The sequence below is a fragment of the Anser anser genome (assembly GCF_964211835.1).
Source record: "Anser anser genome assembly, chromosome: 6".
Taxonomy (NCBI): Eukaryota; Metazoa; Chordata; class Aves; order Anseriformes; family Anatidae; genus Anser; species Anser anser.
The window spans coordinates 15,265,334-15,288,834 of record NC_139726.1 but is presented as its reverse complement, the minus strand read 5'-3'; the positions used below and the strand labels follow the sequence as shown (position 1 = coordinate 15,288,834).

The window sequence follows — 23,501 nt, the reverse complement described above, 5'->3', positions numbered from 1 at the left end:
GAAAGGACAATTCCCTCCCTGCCTTAACTGCATCAAGGTCTCCTCCTTCCTTCCAGCACCATCTCTTCCTTTAGTTCAGCGTCAGCCAACTGTTTTTAATCTATGGTCTTATCTCCTATAATTTTTGTGACATCTGTGTCATGGCACTGATTGCATCAGCTGAAAAGAGACATACGAGCTGGTTGCCATCAACAGATTGATGGTATTGAAGCCCTGGGCTCATCATGACCTTTCCTACAGCTCTTCTGTACATGATGAAAAGGAAAAGAGACAGAACTAGCCCTTGTAGGACTTTGCATGGGAGTGGTCTCAGAGAAGAGGCACAGCTGCACAGCGCTTTCCTCTAGCTGATGGCTGTCAGAGGGGAGAGCCTGAAGGCAGCTTTCCACTCCTGCCTCCTCAGCACCTGGAGCGGGGCTGCAGATGCAGTGTATCCATCACATCAGCTAACAAGTTACACGAAAGATCATTAGCACGCCAAAATGAGGGACACAAAGGTGCAGCTGTAATGTAGAGGATTGTTTCTTAGGCTGAACATTCCAGTTTCATACTTTTACATAAACTCTTTTTAACACTGTTTTGTTAATGGTGGAAATACATCATGAGTCTCCAGAGACTGCTGTCTGTTACTCTGCTGTAACACGTCTGTGATTTTCACCTGATTCACTCTCTGCAGTGAATGGGGATGGCATGAAGGCAAATCAGGATGGAGTTTAGTTTGAAGGCTCTTAGCCTTAATGCTCTGCAAGGATGCCCTATGCAACCATATCACTTAGTGTTTCCATTTTCTGCATCACACCCCTTTACATTTCTGAGGTCCTGAAGGACTGTGCACTTTTTGTACAGACCATGCACAGCACAAAGGAGAAATACACATGCTGTGAGCTTTCATGGGAATTTTACTTTTGTACTTTATATTTGTTGTTTCGTTCGGTCTAGAATCAAAGTACTTTTGGACCACAGGTAGACAGATGCTCTTTATATAGGAGAGGAAAAAAAGCAGTAGGTACTGCAGGAGTCAGTTAAAAGTTGTGTACAGATGTTTTCCAAACTTTTCTTCCTAGAATTTTTCCATTACAGATTTTATTGCTTTCTTTAACTCTGAGGTCTGCATGCCCCTTTAGGTTTAAGTGGACCTACTGTTAAGAACACTGTCATTTCTTTCACTGAATTTCCAAAACTGGATATAATGTGTTCCTGAGTAACACAAAAACCTTTACAGTATGGGCACCTTGCTGGCAGGTAGTAGATAATTTATGTCTCTCAGTTACCTGCTGAGAGAATAGTTTAAACAACATTAAAACAACCATTGGAGTCTAGCTGTTATGCAGTAACTACAGCAATACTGAGTGTTTCCAAAGTATTGCGGTTGAGACGGTTTTCTAGTGATTTGCAGAATCTTTATAAAACATTTGCAGGCTGTTTTACCTTGAATGCGTCATCAGGAAAGGGTCGAACAATGAACTTGTGAAGAGAGCTGAGATCTGAATCTGAATTCAGTCCATAGCACAACCACAGGTTTCCTGCATGAGGATTTACATCTCATATGATCTAGCGGGGGCTGACGTCTCCACCTGTAAAACAGAAATAGGTGCATTAGTGGAGCTTAGCTAACATCCCTTGGATTGTGATGGCACCTACATACCCCAGTAACAGGGACCCAGCTGGTTATTTTTGAAAAATATAGGTCTTTAACCTGATGGCAAAATGTTTGTCTTCACTCTGTAAGTTCACATACCGAGACTGATTCTGCCATGCTGCTCAGGGGTAGCCTCACACCAAGGGGTGGCAGTGGGGAAGTCGATGGGGCTTCTTGTGTGAGTGGAGTTATAATGCCTCTGGTCTGAGTACACGAAATATTCATGCATACAAAGGACTAAATATAAAGGTAAAATTGTAAATATATCACCAAAATATTGTTTGGTTGACCAAAATAGTGTTTGCACTACTTGCCTCAGCCTTCAATGGAGCTGCATCCTTCCACAGTAGCTGAGCATCTGTCTCTATATTGTACACAAAAAATGTATTAGCATTCAACCATCATATATTGTATATTTGCTGCAAACAATGTTCCACTAAAATATTTTTCATACATCTGTCCTATGAGAATATAGCCAATATATGCAATACACACATATTCAGTACTTTTTCCTCTCTGTATGTAGGTAGATAATTTTATAGCTACTTTTTCTATACGTATATATACACATATGCACACGTATACGTGGCATATATTAAATTAAACAGATGCTTTGTGGCAATTTATATCATTACATATAATCATAGTCATTATCCAGTCAATATGTGCTTTTTTTTCTCCATTTTTCAGCTTTCCTGGTATTAGTTTGTGTGATTAAAGTACTGCCTGTGTAAGCTCAAGATCAGCAGATGCAATTAAATGCACGACCGTGCAGTCACTAGTTACTATGTGCAGTAATGCAGACTTTAATGAGAAGGATTTCCTTCCTGACAGACCTCGTCTTTGCAAGGACCACCACTCACAGTCATATGAAAAGAGCTGCGTTGTGATGAAGCTAACATTAAAGAACAACTTTCCGTCAAATCCTTTGGCTTTTTGCAGTTGTGCAGCCAGGGTAGCAATTTAGCAACTCAGTAAGGAATTTACTAGGTCCTTAGGATTTTCTGTCTCTAAACCTCTTTCCTTCCTGCGTACTGCGGTAACCCATCTTTTAGTAGGGAAACACCACTGAGAATGCCGCATGTGAAAAGAGATTGTAGAAGAAGCAGGGAAGCAAGTGGGAATAAAGCCTTGATCCTAAACTCTTTGAAGGTAATGGATTGACTTCAGCAGGCTTTGGCTCAAGCCCCAGCTGTCAGAGAGAAAAGTCAGTAAGGGAGGGAGGAAAACAGTTGAGAAACAAGGAAACAAAGGAGGCAGAGATAAAAAATGCTGAACAAAAAAGGAAGGAAACAGAAAAAGTAAAAGGTAGAGTGCTAAGGAAAGTGAGGCAGAGGAGAGCAGTAGTGGACATCACTGAAATGTCAATAGAAAAGAGTGAGAAAAAAACAACAGCAAACAGGTTGTTCAGGAAGCAGATTTGCTCCTGCTTTTTCAGCTGGTTGTCTACGTAGCACTTCAACATTGCCAGGGAATCAGTTTATGTCATTTCTATACAGTCTTGTCTCTTGCCTCCACTGTAGCAATGAAAAGATTGTCTAAGGTGGGTCTCATAGGACAAGATTGTCTTGCAGGCTAAGAACAGGAGTTAGAAGACCTAAATTCTGTTTCAGAGCTCTGTCCCAGGGCCCTGGCAACCATTAATAAGTCTATAAAGTATTATTTTTCTCATTTTCTCCTCTTGAAATATTCATAAGCCTGGTGACAGGAGGTTACTCGGCTGCTGTTTGTGAAACAGGGAGATTTACAGACAGTTTCCACTGTGAAACCCTCTGGTAGGGTCTGTGTTGAAAACGGATGTTCCTACTGCAAAGGATCATAGTAAGGTTCAGTTGTTTTTCCAGATCTTCCGTTAAGGATATATTTATTTCACTAAGATAATTAGCAACACCTCTGTGTGGCTCTTGGTACTGTAATACAATGGTGAAATCCTTGCAGCTTTATAACACCGAGCAGGAGCTCTGCCAGCCAGGTAAATTCCTTCCTACACCTTAATTATCGAGGGTATCCACATGCCTACCCTCTCAGAAAGCCTTATCACACGGCTGTTTGCTGAAGCTGAAAAACGATTTTCTCCTCCTGGGGTTCAGCGGGAGACTCTGGAATTGCGGTACGGCCCCGGGACAGGCAGACAGCACTGTTCGCTGGGGCCCGGGAGAGGGAGGGGGATCTCCAGGTGACTTCTCCTCCCCTTGCTTCCCTGTGCCCCCAGGAAAAAGCCGAGCAGGAGGGCCAGCCAAAGGCTCCAGCCGGACGCCGCCAAAGCCAGGATCTCTGCACACGCAGGTGACGGTCTGGATTTTGCACTATAGCATCTTGGCTCTGTCTTCATTTGCGGCTTTCTCGAACTCTCTTGCTCCTACACAATTTTTTCCGCTCCTGCCTCGCAGATATCCTCTTATTCTCTTCTCTCCTGGGCCGTCTTTCCCTGTAATATCCATTTCCCAATTACATTTCTTTCCGCTTAGCTGACCTCTACATAAGATATTCGCCTCTTCCCTCCAAAGAAAGATGTAGATAAAAAAGTTCCTCTGCTGCCGTCTCCTTGTTCACTATCCTTATGCATTATATCCACTGCTCCATCTCGTGTCTTTTGTGCTGCTCAGACCATAAAGTCTTTGAGCCAAAGACTGTCTCTTGCTCTCTTTCTCAAGGGCCTACTTAGTAGGTCAGTCGTTAGGCACATACAGTAAACATCATAAATAATAACGATTCTCAGTTCCTTCTGCAATGATTTTCTCATTGGTCGCGTTTTTGGTTCCTGTATATTCTGGCTTCATCGGCTACACACACATAAAAATAGACAAAAGTGGCTTTAGAAGCCGGGAGCTTTCTAGCAGCTGGCAGGGTTATCTTGTGGTGAGTGGACCCAGAAACCACACCAGGTACGGAAAGGTTTCTGATACAACCTAATTATTTCAGGTATGATTCTCTTCATTAAATTCAACTGTTTGAGCAGAAATTTTTTATTCTGGGCATCTGCTCCAAGTTTAATTATTTTGGGAAACTTCTGCCAGAATTATTCAGCCATCTCTAAGCATTAGGCTTAGCGGATGAGGTGCCTTAAAAACTCCTGACCACCTTTACTTAGTCTGAAAGCCTCTAATTCCCTCCTCCCTTGGAGCAGGCATCTGGCCTTCATGGCGGAGTCATGCCCTTTGCAGTCTCTGTGAAGAACTGCCCAATTTTCCCAAATTAAGTTCAGATTAAAAAAGCAAACCAAAGCTGTCGTTTGCACGCGTGTAACAGCAAGCGCCTGCGTCCTCAGGGCCCCCATCTCCCACAGCTCCAGCAGGCCAGCCTGCAGCTGCACAGATCGGCTGGGCTGCTTCCCCACCCCATGCCAGAAACATAAGCCTCTTGCACGGGGGAAACTGGGTGCCTCTAGGCTGAGAAATACCGCCCAGGATCAGGAGAGAACTGGCACACGTCTGTGGGAGGCCAAGGCTGAGCAAGAAATTGCAACTTCAGATCCCCTCCTCCCCCAGATTCTAAGTGCAGAAGGAACAAAGTAGCTCACTCAAAAGTTGGGAAATGATAGATTAAGGATGTTTGAAAAACTGTATTGGCTTTCCTGAGCATGGTTTGTGAGGTGGAGTTTTTAATTACACAATTACGCTTTTTTATTTCCACAGACTCCCTAACCTGTTTGTTGCAATTGTTGGGAGACTTGTAATTAAAGGCTGGAGATAACTGGAAGGGAAAAGGCAGACCTATCGTTAATAAAACATGATCTCTATAACATTGGGCAAACTGCTTAAATGATTTTTTTCCACATCACCCCTAAATGTTGATATCTCTGCTTCTTGGCATCCAGCTTGGTATCTGATCAGATTTGCAGAAATGCTGAGCGCTCCTAAGAGAAACTGAGTTCCATCAGAGCAGTGCAGTGAGTACTTACACTGTACAGCTGACAGTTCTGAAATAAAAGGTCTTAGTTAGTTAAAAAGTATGCTCAAATATAGGGAACTCAGCCTTATATTGCCTTGTTTCAGTTCCCCCTTTATCAAGCGAAAGGGCATCCTCTTTTAAGCTACTATAATTGGGAAAACAAACTGCATGAATCACCCCATCTCTTTTGTGAAACATGCATCTGTGAATGTGAAACCCCATCTCTCTTTGTGAAACACTCTTTTGGGACATGCAAAAGACCCTGTGATGAATGTAACTCCCATCAAGGCAAAGTGTGAGTAGCATACCGTAAGGAGGCAAGCATATGTGCAAGACGGAGGATAGATTAAAATATGAAGAGCTACACATGGACTGAGCATCATCTATCCTGTGCACTGAAAGAGGAAGGGGACTGTAGAAAAAAAATGCTCAAATAGTAATGGATACCTGTTTTTCTAAGAAAACAATCTTGGAAGAAATGAACAGTGACAAGACAAGAAGGTGTTCAAAAACATTGTGTAAAAATGTGTTAAGGACCTATAAAATGGAGATAATGATACTTTTCCTTGCTAGTGAAGTGTTTTGAGAACTGCTGGTGAAATCTGCTACAAGGCTTAATGAATTATTCTTTTCACAGGAGCTATAAGACCTCGTAGAGTGACTCCAGGATAGCTCAAAGGATACTTCTGAAGGAAACTGCAGTCTAGTTAGTTAATTTCAGGAGTTTTGGAGCAAAATCCACGAGCCATCAAATCCAGTTTCATTTTATGAAGTAACTTGGTGTCATGAGCTGTAGACCCTAGAGACAAGACTACGGATTTGAGGTTATTAGGGTGACATAAGCCAGGATCTGGATTTGGTTTATTTTTTAAACAAGTTGCTTCTTGGCAGCAGCCCAGAAAAAAGCAATATATATATATATAAATAAGAGGAAGGATAGCATGGTAATAAAACAGCAACCAAAACTAGTTCTGTGCAGACTGGAGTCTGTGAAATATAAGACGAGGACAGCACTGAGACACTAATAAGGCATTGTCCAGCTGAACTAGTAAAAAGCAATACAATGAGGTTTAGTGGAGGCTGACAGGGTCACCTCAAGCTCATTTCCCCGCGTGCACCGCAGAAGGAACATCGCCGGAACGACCACTTTTTTTTTCCCCTTCTGTCAGTTATACAGCAGAAAAACTGAGCACCTGCTGAAGGCGCTTGTCAATGACAGGCAGCAAATGGTAGCAGTAAAAGTGCAAGCCGATGCAGCGAATGTGACCCAAGAAATACAGGCTGACAGTGAAAAATGCTGCAGATTTGAAGTGTGCCATAGCTCTCTGAGTTTATGAAAGCAGTAGATCTGGGCAGCTAGCATGGAAAACAATGACAGGGCACGTGTCTGAGACGTCGCTATGGACAGGCAAAAAATGCAAGGTCCTAAGCATCTCTTAGAAATGGAGTCTTACCACTGCAGTGACAAAAAGTAACCATATTCCCCATTTTTAACCTCCTGTTGCCAAATTCCCAGACCCCGCTCTATGTCATCAGCCAGACACATGGATCCCAGCACCGTCAATATAACCCATACCAGGCCAAGGAGCCACAAGCCTCTGCCTCCCACAGGCACGAGATCTCCCACGTGTGAGCTTTTATCTCGCTTTGCACACAGTTCATGTGAGCTACTTGCCACTCGGAGGAAGAAGGCTACATACCTAGTACGTGCCATAAGTACCAGGGCACGGCTGGGTTGTAGCTACTCTGTGTAGGTGAGGATTTGATAGACTAGGTGTTCAGGACCCCCAGAAGTCAGGGGAGCCCAGATATTTATTTGAATTGCTTACACTTAGAGCCTCCTCTGGGGGAAACGTGAGCAATGCTGAATTCAGTTAATTTGTCTAAATGAAAAACTACTAAATAACTCCTAGAAAATTTCCCAAGATGAGAGCTATAAGCTATAAGGTCTTGTATTCTGTTGCACTCTCTTTGGGAGAGGAATCCTCTTCATTACAGAGGCTTTCTGATCCGATTTATTGCTAGTGTAATGCAGCTTCATGACAGTAATATGTACTTTCCATTCCCTCTTGATTCAGTCTTGAGATGGTCAAAAAAGACAGAAGCAGGGATGTTCAACTGTGTGTGCCCTAGGTATTCTTCCTTACCACAGTCTCTTGGGTTTGTGCTTTTACCTGTGACATTAATATCTGTTTGGTTGTGTACTCATAAATGCCAAACTTTTAAGTGGGAAAGGATTTATTTTAATATCTTCTGTTTAAAGTAAGAATTTTAGGGTGAGGATTTTATCCTTATTGATATATAAACATAATTTCTTCATGAGGAACATGGATATATTCAGGTTACATAAATCAAAATACTCAGCCATCTGTACCACAATAGGGATGGTATGACTTATGTAAAGGAAAACTATGACTCTCAAATCTGCTGGAATCAAAAAAAAAAAAAAAACAACAATTTAATTCAAAATATTTTGGTTATATGTTTTTTTAATACTTAAATACTGCAATACATGTTTAAGTGCAAGCAAGATTGCATAATGAGACAGCAAAATAAGTCAATTTCTCTGTAATATTGACAAATGTTCTTGGTCAAAGCATGTTGTGTAACTTCTGATATGGTTTTGCTGTTGTAGTTGTGTTTATATACTGTAATAAAATGTCCTTTAAAATTTTCCTATTTTAAAATCTATTTATTGTTTTTCTCTTCTCAAAATAATAACACATGGATTTACTGGACAATATTACTACACTGTCTATTTGGTTTACAATGGCATTTTGACAGATGAATTTGTTAACATAAATATCAGATTTCTTCACCCTTATTACTAATAACACAATGCGTTCAAATTGAGATAATTTGAAAATCCATTTGACCTTTCACTTTTGATGGGTTGCTGAGTTCCTGTGCCTTTCCAAGTGCGTGAGGAAAACAGCTTCCTTCCTTGGGAGTCATTTTATGTTTTGTGTAGTAAGCAATGCAGAGGAAATAAAAGTTCTTTGTTTACAAACAACAGAGTCCCATTCAAGTGTTAAACAACTGTTATTATTAATTATTTACATTGTGATAGCTCTGCAGAGACATCATCATGGAGCATAGCTCTATTATGGTAGCTGCTATAGAAACACAGATGAAAAAGATTATTATTGCTATTCCTTATGGCATATACACTAAATTGCCCAAGGTAACAATGATTTGTTTATAAAAGGCAGCAAAAGGGCCTGGATTAATCCAAACAAAAAAGCCTAATTGTACTACTAAAACCATTTGTGATATGAAAGAAGGAAACAAAACTAGAAAAGAATGTGCTAGATTAACCTCACATCTGTTTATTGTTAAAATAATAGAGGGATCCGCTATTCGACACTTCAGAAGAGTCATTAAATAAAAAGGCTGGCGAGGAAGACCTAGCTGACTCATCTTTTGCCAGCTTTGGCTGAAAACTGAACAAGCACTTGTGGCTCTTCCTTCTGGATTTTTTTTCTTTCCCATCTATTTCTATTCTATCTTCCTTTTTTTAGCTTTTCTTTAGCGAGGGTTTTTCTGAGTTGGTCAAGATCACAGACCTTGTTGCTATGATGTTAGATAGATTGAAATCCCAGCATTCAAAATCCTGAACCCTATTTAGCCTTTCAGTACTGGTCATGAACACACTTTTGATTCATCTATCCCATCAAATTTAATACAACACCAATGCAGGGAGCTTACAATCTAGAAGCATTATATTAATCTAAAATTATAAAAAGATGCATTCTAATTTTGGACCCAGAGATATTTGAAAGTATTTCTGGTATTATTAAAATCAGCATCAATAAGGATTAGATTCCTCTGAGGATCTAGGTTTAAGAGACTGATGAAGGAAGGCTGCAATATATTAGGATACTGAAGTCTGTAATACCGGCTAGCATACTAATTACTGGATTACTTTTCTTTCTTCTATTGTATTGCTGTTTCCAGAAAATTTGATTCATCATCGTTGCTTCATTTTCAGTAATATACCAGTTTCATGGGACGCCAACACAATATACTGAGTTCCTCTGAATTCTCCAGAAGCAACAGCCTCCCACAAAAGCCCACTCCCTTCACAGTGCCCATTTAAGCATGGATTTGTATGTCAGGAGAGCAGTCAGGCATGGCTTTTTCTCTGTGCTTGCTAAATGATACTTAACCTACTGTTCCAGAATCTAGAGAAGATTGTTTTCTCCTCTGGACTTTTTCTGAGAAAAATTGTTTCCTTTCTCTCTAAGAGGGTCTTTTCCATTAAGCTTTTGGGGAAGCAATCTCTGCTAGAATGCATGGTCATGATCATAAATGCATCTCAGCACTGCAGTTCATGTATGAGAATTAGAGGGAACAACCCCTGTCATTTAATCTGATCCACAGGGGGCTGAGAAAGAAGCAGGCAGAAGCAGTGCCTGCTCCATTTATCAGCAGCAAATCTGATGAAAAAGTACAGTTCTAGCCTGTTTTTGGTGGAGAACGGAGCTTTTAACAGAATTAGTTTAATTAGAAATGTTTCTGGTTGGTGGTACTTGTTCTCTGCAGAAAACTGCAGCTGAAACTAATCATAACACTAGCTATTACAATTTTGTAACATTACTAAAGTCTTTCATACACATCCTATGATTGTCTTACACTCTTCTAATCGCCCTGGGTGCATTGTGGCCATGTCACTGCCGTGACGCACCAATTCCCTTTACAAATAAAATGAAAGAGAAGGGCATGTTGATCTACTTATTCATGACAAGGAACCCAACCTACCATGCAGAATACTGTTTTGCAACACCTGCACTACAGTTCCCAGGAGGCAACGCAGATATGTTTAGGAATCAAAATATTTTTCTTTTTCACTGCCACTTCAGAATATTCTATCTAAGAAACTCTTCTTAACTGCCAATTTTCCAGGCAGCTCTAACCAAGGATCCTCAATGAGACAATAGAGGAAATAACAGAAGGACCTAGCTAAAAATGAAAAAGAAACCTAGGCTTCCAGTTTTCATGTCGTCGTCTTCTAATGAGTTTATTTTCTATTATGTGAGGTACTTAGGCTGATTCTTCCAAAAAATGGATGTTAATAATGATCGATCTACATTTACTCTGCACATAACCGGAGAGGTTATGATGCATGGCATAATTGCAGTGTACTGAATGTTTCCTTTTTACGACTGGCTGCAGAGACTGTAATAGCCTGTTACTCATTTCTAGGTAACGGAGTTCCTCCTTCAGTTTAGGTGGCAGGAATTTTGTGCTTCTGCTGATGAGATTTTCAGGCTTGATTCTGACTGGCAGCTGTAGACAGCTACATTTAATTATCAGACACTCAACATTGTTTTGTCACATTCTCCTTTCAAAATGACCCCAATGTACCTGACAACAATACCATATCAAACAAACCAAAGACGCTCTTGGAAAGGAAGGAGTTTTCCTGAACGCTCTTCACTCTGAGGAAGAATTTATTACATGCTTTATGTGTTCATACTTCTTTGTTTCATTTTTCTTTCCCCAATACGTTACAAAGAAATAGAGAAGACTCAAGTTTAGATCTGGCATAATTCCAACAGCAGTCTTGCTGTTATTCACCGATTAATTATTTATCTGTTATCCTAACAAAGAAAATCAACAGGCAAACAAAACCAGGACGTATTATGTGTATTTACAAGCTAGGGAAACACAGCAAAGATAAAGGAAAGAAGTGTAAATTTAAAATATTCTTGAAGATAAGACACCAAGGATAAAGCGAAATTTCATTAATGTATTCAAGTACATTGGCCCAAAACCATGCTGGGTATTAATCCAGAGCTCACAAACGAATTTTTTTCACTGTTATTTAAAAACAGAACAAAACCCAGCTCCGGAGCAGTTACAGCGAGCTGACAACCTCCACACAGAGCACAATGTACTGGATTAGACTGAAGAAAACCCATTTAGTTAGATAGCTGCCACCAAAGAAAAAGGATGAGCTCGTAGCTACGGTTTTAGTGCACAACTGAGGAGAGACTGACTGTGAAAATCATCTCATCTCTCTGGGTCTGTTCCATGAGTAAAATAAATCTATTTTTAACGTTTTGCATTGTGATAACCTTCAGGGAAGACACGTTGTGCCATCATTCGAGACCAAAACAAGGCCTTGGAGAGAAAAAGATGCACCTTTTCTGCCTGAATGACGACCTATGGGGAGCCTAGTCCCACTCACCTTTACCTGGGTGATGGTTCTGACCATTTTAGCCAAAACATGGCTAAATTTTGAAGGGAAGAATGTAGTGATGCAGTTATCTGTGCCAACTGACAAGGGGATGAGCAACATTCACCACAGATGCCCACAGGAGGTGGTGTTGGCAGGGCTGCCCGGCCTCCCTGAGGCAGTGTGGTTGTCTGCCCCAGGCCGGATGCAGCCTGCTGGGCTGTTGGGTGTTAATGTCTTTTCCACCAAAAACTGTGACCTGGATGATCTTCCCCGAGCCTACCTGGCCTGCCCTTTCCCTCAGGACTTGGCGTGGCACCTTGACAGCGCTGGGTGGTGGAGAAGGGAGAGCGACCATCAGTGAGGCTGGCAGAGCTGTGTCCTGCTGCCACGTCAGGAGCTCTTCAGGGGCTGTCACCCAGGAGGAGGTAAGGCCTGGAGCCACCAGCTTCAGTCATGTTTGGGACAACAGGGAGATTGTGGTGTTCGGAGCTCCAGATCTAAAGGTATAATTGATTTTGTGCACCCATGAAAGGGTTTCCAGGGTTTGGGGGAAAAAGCTTGAGACCGTCCCCTCTGAGGGTGATAGGTCTTCAGCACCCCTCACCAGACACAGAAGTGTTTTCATCAGTCATGAAGGGACAGAAAGATGTTGGGGTGCTGCTGGGTGGGGGACAGTGCTGAACACAGCCCCTGAGGTCTGGGGTCCTGAGGGGATCGTCCCTGCTCGGCAGAGCAGCCACTAGAAACCTCAAGCTGAGGGCCGCAGTCAGCGCTGAGTGGGCTCCCAGCTGGCCGGGGGAAGGGAGGGAAGATTATTTGCAGGAGGTTTCTGTGTCAATTTCAGAAAAAGATTTGGGGAAGAAAAAGCCAACTGTGTGGTGTTGTTTCACAAGGAACGCGTGCCAGGGAGCCATAAGAGCCGGTGGCTCTCTGGGGACCAGGGTCTGCCTCAGGCAGCAGAACGTGGCCTCGCCATGGGGAAAACCCCAGCCCTGGGCACCGGGTGGCACCCTGGGGACAGGGACACAGCTTGGTGGGACCCATGGGTGAGGCTGTGGGCAGCTGGAGACCAGTACTGCTGCAGCAAGGACTGAGGGCCCCGGGGTCCTGGAGTGGGGTCCCGGGCTGTGGCCCCAAGGGCTGGTCAGAGCCATTCAGACTTACAAGCGCACTCAGAGCCCTGGCAGTGGGCTCTGTGCTACTGCAGTAACTGGAAAAGAGAGGAAATGAAATATCAAGACATTCCAAAAGAGACAGTGTCTGATAAAAATAAGCATTTTTTACTGAGTGTGTGCTTCAGCTGTGTAACATATTGTCACAGGAAGCCACTGAGGCCAAGAACTTAAAGAGATTCCAGAAGGTTTGGTCAGTTATGCTATAGCAAGGCTGTCCACAATTGGCACAATGTACAACAGATTTCAAAGATACTCTAAAGTGTATGCTCCAGGGAAGAATTGAGTATTTCAAGAGAATAATTTGAGATTTAAAGTAGATTAAAAAAGTATACCTATCAGATTATTGCACTGCCCTCCTAAGGTACCATTAGAGAGGATACTGATCTGAATAGATTGCCAGTTTTACAACATATGACAATTCCTATACTGTACGCTGAGTGAGAGTAGCCTTGAAAAACAACAGTGCGTGAAGCTCACAAGATTTTAGCTTTTACAAGAGCTGCAGCAACTTAGCTGCTGACAAGTGAGAGCATATCTGACCTGAGCATCTTTCAATCAGTGAGGTTCTATCCTTCAGAAAATGGGAGTAACTGAGGAAAATGTTATTACTTCCACAAATTAATTAAGGTTTCATGCTCTTTTGCCTGTGCATGGCCTTTTGTTCTCTCTCTCCCCTGCCTTCCCTTTTTAATCTTGCATACATAGAAGACAGGAATCCTTCATCATTTAGGTAGTCGCTTGTACCTATGAACCCAGTCCACTGTTAGGACCTTTCTGATGATGTGAAAAATTGCCTCTGGAAGTGTCAGGATATCAGCACAGCAAACAACAGGCAGGGAGTGGAATCCCATGACAACTCACATATGAGTTTAGACAAAATCCATGCAAGTGTTACAGCATGTGAACGTGAAAAGAGAGCTGCCTTTTGTACCAGCTGGCCTGAGGCCATTCACAGTTTAAACAGTAGAATGTGGGTCCCCAAAGTACACAGACTACAACTTGTGACCTTAAGGAATTCCTGTGTGAGCCTTAAAGAGAAGGTTGAATTTGTTGTGTCATGCTTTTTCCCATAAAGCACACATCTGTGTAAAAGATAGTAAGTTATAAACGTGTTTCTTTATAAACTTGTAACTCTTTTCCACCCAGCAAACTGCCCAAACACTTAGGAACTATTGGCATCCCTTTGCCTACCACTGAAATGCAGCCATTTCTGGGCTGCAAAATAGCAGCTGCTGCAAGATCCACTATTGAACGGATTGGACATTGCTTGTGAATAATACTATCTCCGGCTGAAAATACATGGCAAGTGTAACCAGTGATGTGTGGACTCAGTGATTCTCAAACATTGCCCTGACACAGTTGGTGCCTCTTATCTCTCCTATATTCTGTTTTTCCTTGCAGTGTCCCAATCCTTTTCTCACTATTTTTCCAACATACGTTGCAGCTTCCAGAAAAATAGTTGAGCAAAATTGGACTGACTCTAGGAAGCAAATGGGAAACCAAGCTTCCTTCGTCTGCTTTGAGGCAGCCCATCACTCAGCATTCTCTAACTAGAATGTTGCGACTTTAGACTTGTTACTACACTCACTTTTTCTCTTGCACACAGACACGTAATTTTCTCTCCAGGTCACTCTGCATGTTGGTTCTCTCCTCCCATTTTTTTGTTGCCTTTTTGTTTTGATCATTGGCTGAAAATTTGCTTCCAGCTGGATTTACAGCAGACACAGAAAGACATCGATGAAGTATGCTTTTATTGCAGGGTCTAGCTGGTTAAGGAAAAAAAAAAAAAGCATTTGGGAATCTTCAATGAATCTTGACCTGAGCTCCAAACCGCAGCAAGACATCACATCTCTGAGACTGACAGACACTTTACCACCGTGACAGCAGCGGTTTGGTAGATTATAGTTTAAAAACTGCTGCGTTCTCAGAGTCAGCAAAATTGGCAGCCTGGGAACTGAACTGCTAATTGCCTGAAAGCCTATGCAAAGTCTTGCCTGGTTATTGCTAATCAGAGGAAGAATTAGGGCCAGATTATGCGTGAAAATCTGGATTAAAGTGAACCTAAATTTTTGTAAAATGATGACCTTCTGCTGTACTTCACAGCTGGCTCTGACAAAGGATGTGATTATTCTGACCTAGCTTTCAAGCTCTCCCCCAATATTGAGACCTGAATCCAAATCTAACATCATTATCCAGGCTCATCAGCTGAACACCTCTGAGTAACTCTAAGTGGGGATAACGCAAGACATGCAGAGGATGTGTGCTTCAGTGCTGATCACTGTAACTTCACGAGCTCTCAGTGTCATCATTTGTAGCAATGTGGCACCAATCTCCAAAGCTTGTTTTGAATCATGCAGTGAAAAATTATTGGTACTTAGGTTGCACAATTTTTTCCCTTGTTATGTCAGGAGCAAATGACAGTTTGAAGTGAGTACCGCTGCTTCAGCTCAGCAGCTGATATGTTTGCTTACCTGATGCAGTGTTTTTTGGCAGTGATTAATGAGAGCTCTCGAGTCAGAGCTTATAACCATGATGAGCATTAACAGGTAAACCCACAAACAGTAAAGGATAAAGCTCCTGAGGGAGGGAAAAGCACTTGCATCTTAGTCTGGCTGCTTATATATCGGTCTCAATCAGATTGTTCAGGGGTTGTTACACTTCAGGCCAAGCCTTTTAAAGGCCTAAATACATTTTTCATGAGAATAAATGTTTATAGCCCAAACTGACCCTAGAGAAACTGATGTCTAACTTCTCTATTGAATCAGGCCCAGGCAGATGATTCATACTGGAATGCTATTTTTTTTTTTCCTGTAGCAAAATCAAACCTGTCTGCAGTATGCTTCTATACAGAAACAAGGAGATGCAGCAATGCCTGCAATATTAACAAATCTGGTGGGTATAATGTCTTAACATATAATGCTATCTGTTATATAGGGATATTCATGTAAAAATGCCCCTGGTCATTAGTGCATTTAAGCATACGCCTAACTTTAAGCAAGTGCTTGAAAACCACTGCTGTTCCTTGAACTTTAATGGGACTTTGGGCCACTGTTCAATTTGATATTTATGTTCCTTGAACACAGGAGATGGGCTTGCTTGTGACTTTTTTGCTTTGCTGGATCAGGGTTTATAAACTTACAAGTTGATTTCTATCCTAGTCTGTCTAAATATTTCAAGCACATATACAAAAATAAACCTAATCTTCTGCCAATATTCCACCTCTCTGGTCTCATGACAGCCAGGACACAAACCACTGATCTTTCCAATGATCTGGCTTACAAATCTCATTTTAGAAGGTACCGGCAGCTAATCACTCCTTCAGCTGGAATACCTACATTACTGCATCCCTGTTGCGTGAGACTAGCTTGGAAAATGAAGTTAAACTTGTACAATAGAAGTAATTTAATACATGATTTAGAACTTTAACCACCTTACTACAAACTAATTTGCATGCCTGCAAACCTTTACTTGTATGAGTAACCCGACGTGTTTTGACGAGGAAGGAATTACTGGTGAGATCTGGCCTGCTGACTGTAGAAATGATAGTATCGTAGATCAGTGATACTATTTACATGAAACGTGGCAGTTCCATTCATTGTTCCCGGAAAATCACGTTTTCTGCCCTTTTTTTCCTTTCTCTACCACTGTTGGATCTTGCATTTTTGAGGAAAGGGAGAGGAGAATCAAACCTCATATGCCAGTCTGTTATTGCAATCTGAGTGTAACATATAGGCAATCAAATAATTGATCACACTTAACCTGGTTACCTACCAACTGAAAGCACAGCTGAGATTTAGGTAGGTCAGTGTTCTAATAAGTGAATTCTTTTGGCCCCTTGACAGAGCTTTAAGCAACTGTATGACTGTCAGACGGGTTGCAATGCTTAGTATTTTACAGAACTGGATCTTACGTTGTAGGCTCACAGAAGAAAATGGGTTGGAAAGAACATCTAGCGGTCTGTAGTCCAAACTCCTGCTCAGAGCAGGGCAAGCTTCAAAATCAGATCAGGCTGCTCAGGGTCTTGTCGAGCTTTCAAAACCATCAGGGTTGGAGACTGAACAGCCCCTTTAAGCCCCTGCCTCAGCGATGCGCCCGTCCCACTGCGATGATTTTTTTTCCATGTTTCTGAACAGCATTTCCCTCGTTGCAGCTTGTGGCTGTTGCCTCTTGTCCTTTTGCTGTGCGTCTCTGAGAAAAGTCCGGCTCTGTCTTCTCCATAGGATCATGGTAGTGAAAGACTATTTATGTACCCTGATGGCCTTCTCTTCTCCAGGCTAACCAGACCCAGTGGCCCCAGCCTCTCTGTGTACATCAGGCGCTCCAGTCCCGTAACTCCCTTCTCTGGGGTCTTTCCAGCCGGTCAGTAGCTCTGTTTCTGCAGGCCCTGAGCTCCAGCTGGGGTCGCTCACAGCCTGGCGTGCTTCAGACTTGGTATGTGCCGTTGTTGAACTTCACATGGTTCTGGCTAGCCGATTCCTCCAGTTGGCTGAGGTCCTTCTGAATGCAAACCCTGCCCTCGAGTGTGGCAGCCACTCCTCCGGCGTAGGTGTCACTGGAGGGCGCGTTGTGTCTCAGCACCCCGGGCCATATGGCACAGCGGTAGGATAACATATTGCCTTAGTCAGCAAGAGAGATTGTTCGGCTTATCTGGCAGGAGTCGGATTCTTAATAACTGTTGACAAGAATTCATGGAATACTTCTGACCACCAGACTAGGCTGAATATACAGTGTACTTTGCAGTACATGTTCTGTTAATTGGAAAAACATGTAGTCATTGTATTTTGATTATACATAAGTTTTTATCTAGTGAAGCCATTTCTAATGGATAACCTCTCACGGAAAAGAAACATAAAATGGATAATGACTAATACGTAATTAGCTATATAGAAAAAGTGGTTGGAATTATCTGAGAAGAAGGATTACAACAGCACACTGCTAAAGCTCAATACCTGACCCTGCCCGCTCCAACCACCCTAGTCTGCGCTGTTGCAGCTGCGTGCCTGCAGAACCCACCGTGCAGCCTTGTTTGCTTTGCTCTTGTGCCTTATGTTTGAGATGCCACTGCTACACGTTGCGATGGCCAAGCTGGAGGAAGAACATGATGTTGCGCAGAAGGTGTAGGGGTTTTAACTGCTGAAAACACAAAGCAGAAAGCCTCTCTCTCTGCGCACTAGCCCACTCTGCTGCAATCATTTTTCTTTATTGACATCCCTGGCTGTGCCTGTGAGGGGAAGCAGACACTCCCAGCTAGGAAGCAGTGCGGTGCATAGTCTAATGCGACGGCGTTCCTGGCTTTCTGGTAATGTAACACTTGTGGTATCCTGCGATCTCTTTGCTGAGGTACTGTGAGCAAAAAGGTGGCTGTCTCTTCCAACTTGTCAAACCTGAAAGAAGCTGCACGCAGTAGTAACACCCAAATCAACCTCTTCCTGATGTTTACGTTTACCAGTGACAAGCTAACAGGGAAAATTCATGTGCCACATATTCCTAGCTCCTCTTAGGACAGCTTAGCGCAGGGCCAAGATTCCCATTCAGCACAGGACTGCTTCCACCACCCTGCTCCTCACGTGGGAGAGAAGAGGCCACCGTGCCTTAATGAAGTGGGCAGCGAAGAGGGCAGAGAGGGCTTTCTGAGGGAGACCTCCGTCCCTTCGTACTTCACAAGGACGTCTCCCTAGTGTTGGGCCTTCTGTTGCATTGCCAGGCCAGAAAGGGGTGACAAGTCAGAAACGGCCTTTCACTTCAGGAGGGACCAGGGCTACAACATGTAGATACGAACTGTTCTCCCAGGGCAGGAGGCAGAGCTGTTGGGTTTAGGGTTACATTTCAGGTTTCTTGTTGAGAAATGTCTGAACCTGTGAAGTTGGACCTACCTGCCTGAGTATTTGAAACCATGCTCTCCCAAAGCCTACGGAATTGTCTGCGTCAGTCCCAACGGGCCCATTTCTTAAGAGAGGAAAGGCTTTGTCACAACCATTATAGGTGAAGATAGAATACAGTTTCTATTCTAAGTCCTTATTTTAAATATCTGTCTGAAAATCTACAAAATGGAGGCTTGAACTTTTAACTAATTGGCCTCCGCCTAGAGATAAAATTACACTTTTAAAAACAGTTCATATGTCGAATAAGAAGGCTAGAAAAATGTTTCATATTTTTTAAAAAATACGATTTTTTGCTCCTGACCTTTCGGTTTAAACAGCCTTGCAGCCAAAGTGGGTGAGATTTGAAAGTCAATTGGTTTTGATTACAAGCAACTGAATATCACACACGGAGTACGTACAGTATGGATTTTAGTTAAGTTCATTAAAGCATGCAGGTATGGAAGTACACTGTATTAACTGAGTGCTCTGAACTTCTTAAGTCCTCGGAGTGGCTTTCTAGGTCAGGAGTTCAGAATACTGTGGGGGAATTAAAATCTGCTGAATGCATACGCAGTTTCTCCAGTACGTTCACATTGCCAGCACACCGAGAACTGCATTTTCCAAACTCGACACCGAGAGTTTCATTATCAAGACATTGCTCATCACATAAACAGGTGGAGGAAGGAAAGCTAATACCTTCAAAATCTGCTCATATTTAGATCCAGATTTCTCCATACAGCACATCACATGTTGGATACAGCAGTTTGTTTTATAAGCAGGCCCCTGTAAAGCTTTAAAACAGAATAGGGCAAGATACTGCAAAGGCTGTAAAGGGAAATTGCAAGTGTTGAGCTCCTGTTTAAGCTGAATTACCTACTGTTGGGTATGAAGGCAGTGGATAGGCTGGAAACAGTCCTGAATTAACTTTCTATTCAAATCCAGACCTTGTACAGAGTGTTCAGTGAGATGTCTTATGTGCCAGACAACATCTCTTTAAATTAAAGTTTAAGTCTAATTGTAAAGGTCCCTATGTCCCCCAAGAAAAAATAATCCCGCATGTATTTACCAAGGAAGTTTTCAGTCCTTCAGGTAATATCTATCTTAGATCACAATAAGGTCTTCAGTGGTAGGTTCTCCACTTCCAGTCTCAAGGCAGAAGTAATTTCTAATAAACACAGCCTGTGGCCCCAGAGCTTGAGTTAGAAGAGGAGAAAAAGCAGTTTCTGATGTGGTATCAGACCTCTTAATGGTGTTGTTCAAGACTAATTTTTCACCGTTCCTTTTATTTGCCAAAAATAGGTGACTGCTAGGTGCCGTACACAATGTGGATGCTCAGCAGGCAGTGACAAGTGTCTTGGGTTAACGTTCCCTCCTTCTGCTGTACCATGTAGTTAACTCAACCTGGACGTTTGATGAGTCTTTTTCTGCAAACAAGGACCTTCCCCCCCTTGTGAGCCTCGGTGGGAATACTCAGGCCTGCCTCTGTTAACTGTGAGGACATTTGCTGACTTCGCCGTGTCAGGCGACATATGAAAATTGGCAATTAACAGTACCTGTCTTCAGGGCGGAAAACAATTGTATATCACTTATTTGTAGGCAGCAGAGGCTTCAGATAGAGTTCTCTGAAAATGAAGCAGTTGTCCCAATTTAAGCTCATTTCATTTCTTCCCAAAGAAGTGAAATATAGTCGCTGCGGTGATAGTGTCAAGTCATCCCTCTGTATTATTCTATTTGTTCCATCACAGCCTTTTCTCTCCAGGGAGCTCATTTGTATTCTCCTGCTTTCAGGTCACCTGACTCTCACTTTGTGTCATGGATTTAACTTTGCCTTCTCTTTAGTATAAATTAAAATGTTACTGTCGCCACCAGCCTGAGCATGGAAACCACAACTGTGACTATTTAGCAACCTATTTTAGATTCAAGAAAAAAAAAAAGCCCTGTACCTAAATATTTAATGGCTAATGGCCACTTGGCTTCAGATCTAGATCTAAATATTCAGGATAATGCTTACTATCACTAGTGCTGCATGCCATTTCGTTTGAGTATTTGCTGATATTGTACTTAGAAAGGCATTTTTTCCCTTTTGAGAACACACCGCGCCGTCTAGAAGCTCCGACCAGCCGCCTGCATCAGCACAAAGTTGCAAAGAACATTTCGCTGCGTCTGGTGTGAGTGTTTTCTTCGCGGCAGCCCTTCTTCTCCCCTTGCAGTGCTCCTGGGAGGGAAAAACCCGTAGGCAGCTACCGAAGTGACCACCTGAACGCGTGTGCTCTAAATTTAAGCATCGTTTTAAAGTCTTGTCACTGACGTGCGCCCCTTCCCTCACTCCGTGTGAAATGCTCTGGCCACCTACAGCAAAATTGCTTTTCTAAGGCCACGGCTGCCGCTGCGGAGTCGCGGTCTAGGGATCAAGCGGGGGCGAGCGCTGTCGCCCAGTCTCCGGACGATGAGGCCAGAGTCGAGATTTTCCTCCCCATCTCCCCCAAGCCCCGTGAGGATTTTCTGAATGCCCACGGCAGCAGAGCTCAGCAGCCCCGTGCAGCCCGCCCAGCCACAACAGATTGATTTCATGCAGAACAACGCAGCCTGCCCTGCTTCGGCAGGCAAATGCAACACCGGCTGCAGTTCGGGGGGCTGTCTTTGGGTGACCTGACCCACCGTAAGCCCAGCTCCGGTGGCCTCAGCCCCCCCGGACCCCAGCTTTACGCCCGGGCTCAGCAGCGAGCTTCTGCTGCCCACCCCGCAGCCCCATACCCTCGCCCCGCTTCGTCCCCCCGGCTGTGCCTGGGGTCTCTGCCCCATCTCACCCAGCCCTCCCGGCACCCTGCAGCCAGCGAGGTGCCCCCCACTACCCCGGGACCCCCCTTTTTTTGCCCCCCTCCCCAGGCAGGGCAGGAGGCTCCGGGCCGGCCGCCAGTCGCGGCTGCAGCCGCATCGGGAGGCACCAGCAGCACCTAGCGGTGAGAGCCGGCCCGGCCCGGCCCGCCCCGCCGAGCTTTAGGATTTGGAGGTGGGAAAAGTTGGTGGGTACAGCCCGCTGGGCGTGCAGCGCCCCGATTTTAACCTGGCACTTCTTTTCTGAAGAAGCGGGACGGTAGTGCTTTGCATCAGGTGGCTGCTGCTGAAAGGAGTCAGTAGTTTCCCTGTCGGGGCAGAGGTTGGGAGAGGTCCTGCCGTGTGTCCCAGTTGCAGTATCCAGACCGAGAGGCCAAGAAACAGCCCAGGACTTCACTGACACCTTCACTCGGGGGTCTCTGGGCAATGCACATGGCCAGCAGGGCTGCCAGCTCTGCAGGGCAAAACAGCAAAACAGGAGAAGGAAAATGCTGGGAGATTTTCGGGCAAGCAATCTTTAATAGAAAAGCGCTATCCAGAGATCTTTAAATGTTGACAGAGGGTGGACCCCCCCTTAGTTTACCTCGTTTCATGCTACTCGCTGCTCATTGCTCAGTGCCTACTTTGCAGGTCTCAGAAGGAAGAAAGGCAGAGCTTTGGGGGGGACTTTTTGGGGTCCTGCTCCCGAGGCCTGGGTGAGCAAAGCACCCGCTCTGCAGCAGGACTGGAGAGGACAAAAAGGAAATAGGAAAATCCAGCACGGCCCCGCCACAGCGGTACCGACCTGCGCTGTGTCCTGCTCCGAACGCCCGGCCCGCTGTACGTCATTATTTAAAATTTAATTTACTAAATTGAACAGTATCATCGTGCGTATTAGGGAAACGGATGAGCTCAACAGTTATTTACTATTCACGTCAAAATTAATACAAACATCCCAAGAAGACGCTGTACCAACAAATCGGTGCGGGTTTTTCTGTAGGTCTTCAGAAGAGATGGGGGTGAAAACAGAGGGCAGAGGAGATGCTGTGGCACCCGGGGCAGCTTGCTCAGCGCCTTTCAGGCTATGCCCGAGTCGAGGCACATCCTTGTACCCGAGTTCTGAGCGGGACACAGAGCCACGCTGCGTTTAGTCTGCACCCGCTCCCTGCCCTCAACTTCCCGGTGCGTCTTTTAACACGGAAATCGGGTTGAAACCGTAAATTATGTATCGACCATTTCAGGCAAACTGTATCCAAAAACGCGTTCCAGCCTGAGGGGATGTAGTGATAGTTACTCGATTACAGAACTGAGGAGTTAAGACCGGGCAAATAATTACCTCCTGTGTAACGAGTGCCTCCGTGCCGGGGCTTTGCCCTGGGGGAGCCCCCTGCCACCCCAGCCGGTGGCCGCGGCGCTGAGGACCCCCGGCAGGGTTCCGCTGGTTTTACAGAGCACCGGTGGCCGGATCCGCGTGGGGAAGAAAAAAAAAACGAAATAAAATAAAGTGACCCCCGGCTCGTTATGCACGCGCCCCCACGCAGCGCCATCACGCAGGCCGCCCTGTCGGAGGATCCGGCAGCGAAATGAAGAGCCGAGGCAATTTTATCGCCTCAGCCGGCGATTTTCCCCTGCCACCAGAGCACGGGGGCCCGGTGCCCAAACTTTGACCCCCCCCCCCCCCGGAAAAATTTGGGGCCCCCTACCACCGTCCCCGCCTTCTCCCGCTGCAGCACCCCGCCCCTCCCCGCGCCTGCCCTGCCCTCGCCCCCTGTCCCCTCTCCTTCCCCCCTCGCTCCGCGCCCCCCGCGCTGCCCCGCGCCGCCGGGAGCCCCTCGGCTGCCACCGGGGAGAGCCGGGGCTCCCGCGCTGCCCCTAGCTCCCTCCTCCTCCCCTACCTCCTCCTCCTCCTCCTCCGCCTCCTCCTCCTCCCCTACCTC

The 23,501-nt window shown here is 44.4% G+C and overlaps 1 long non-coding RNA gene across 1 annotated transcript; it reads right to left on the bottom strand.

Moving 5' to 3' along the window:
* Positions 1 to 6,185: 6,185 nt before the first annotated feature.
* Positions 6,186 to 23,237, bottom strand: LOC310901753. Its single transcript, XR_014586122.1, has 3 exons — positions 22,901 to 23,237; positions 21,815 to 22,039; positions 6,186 to 20,965 (listed from the first exon to the last, which is right to left on the bottom strand). It is a non-coding gene; the product is annotated as an uncharacterized lncRNA (long non-coding RNA).
* Between the last annotated feature and the right edge of the window lie 264 nt (positions 23,238 to 23,501).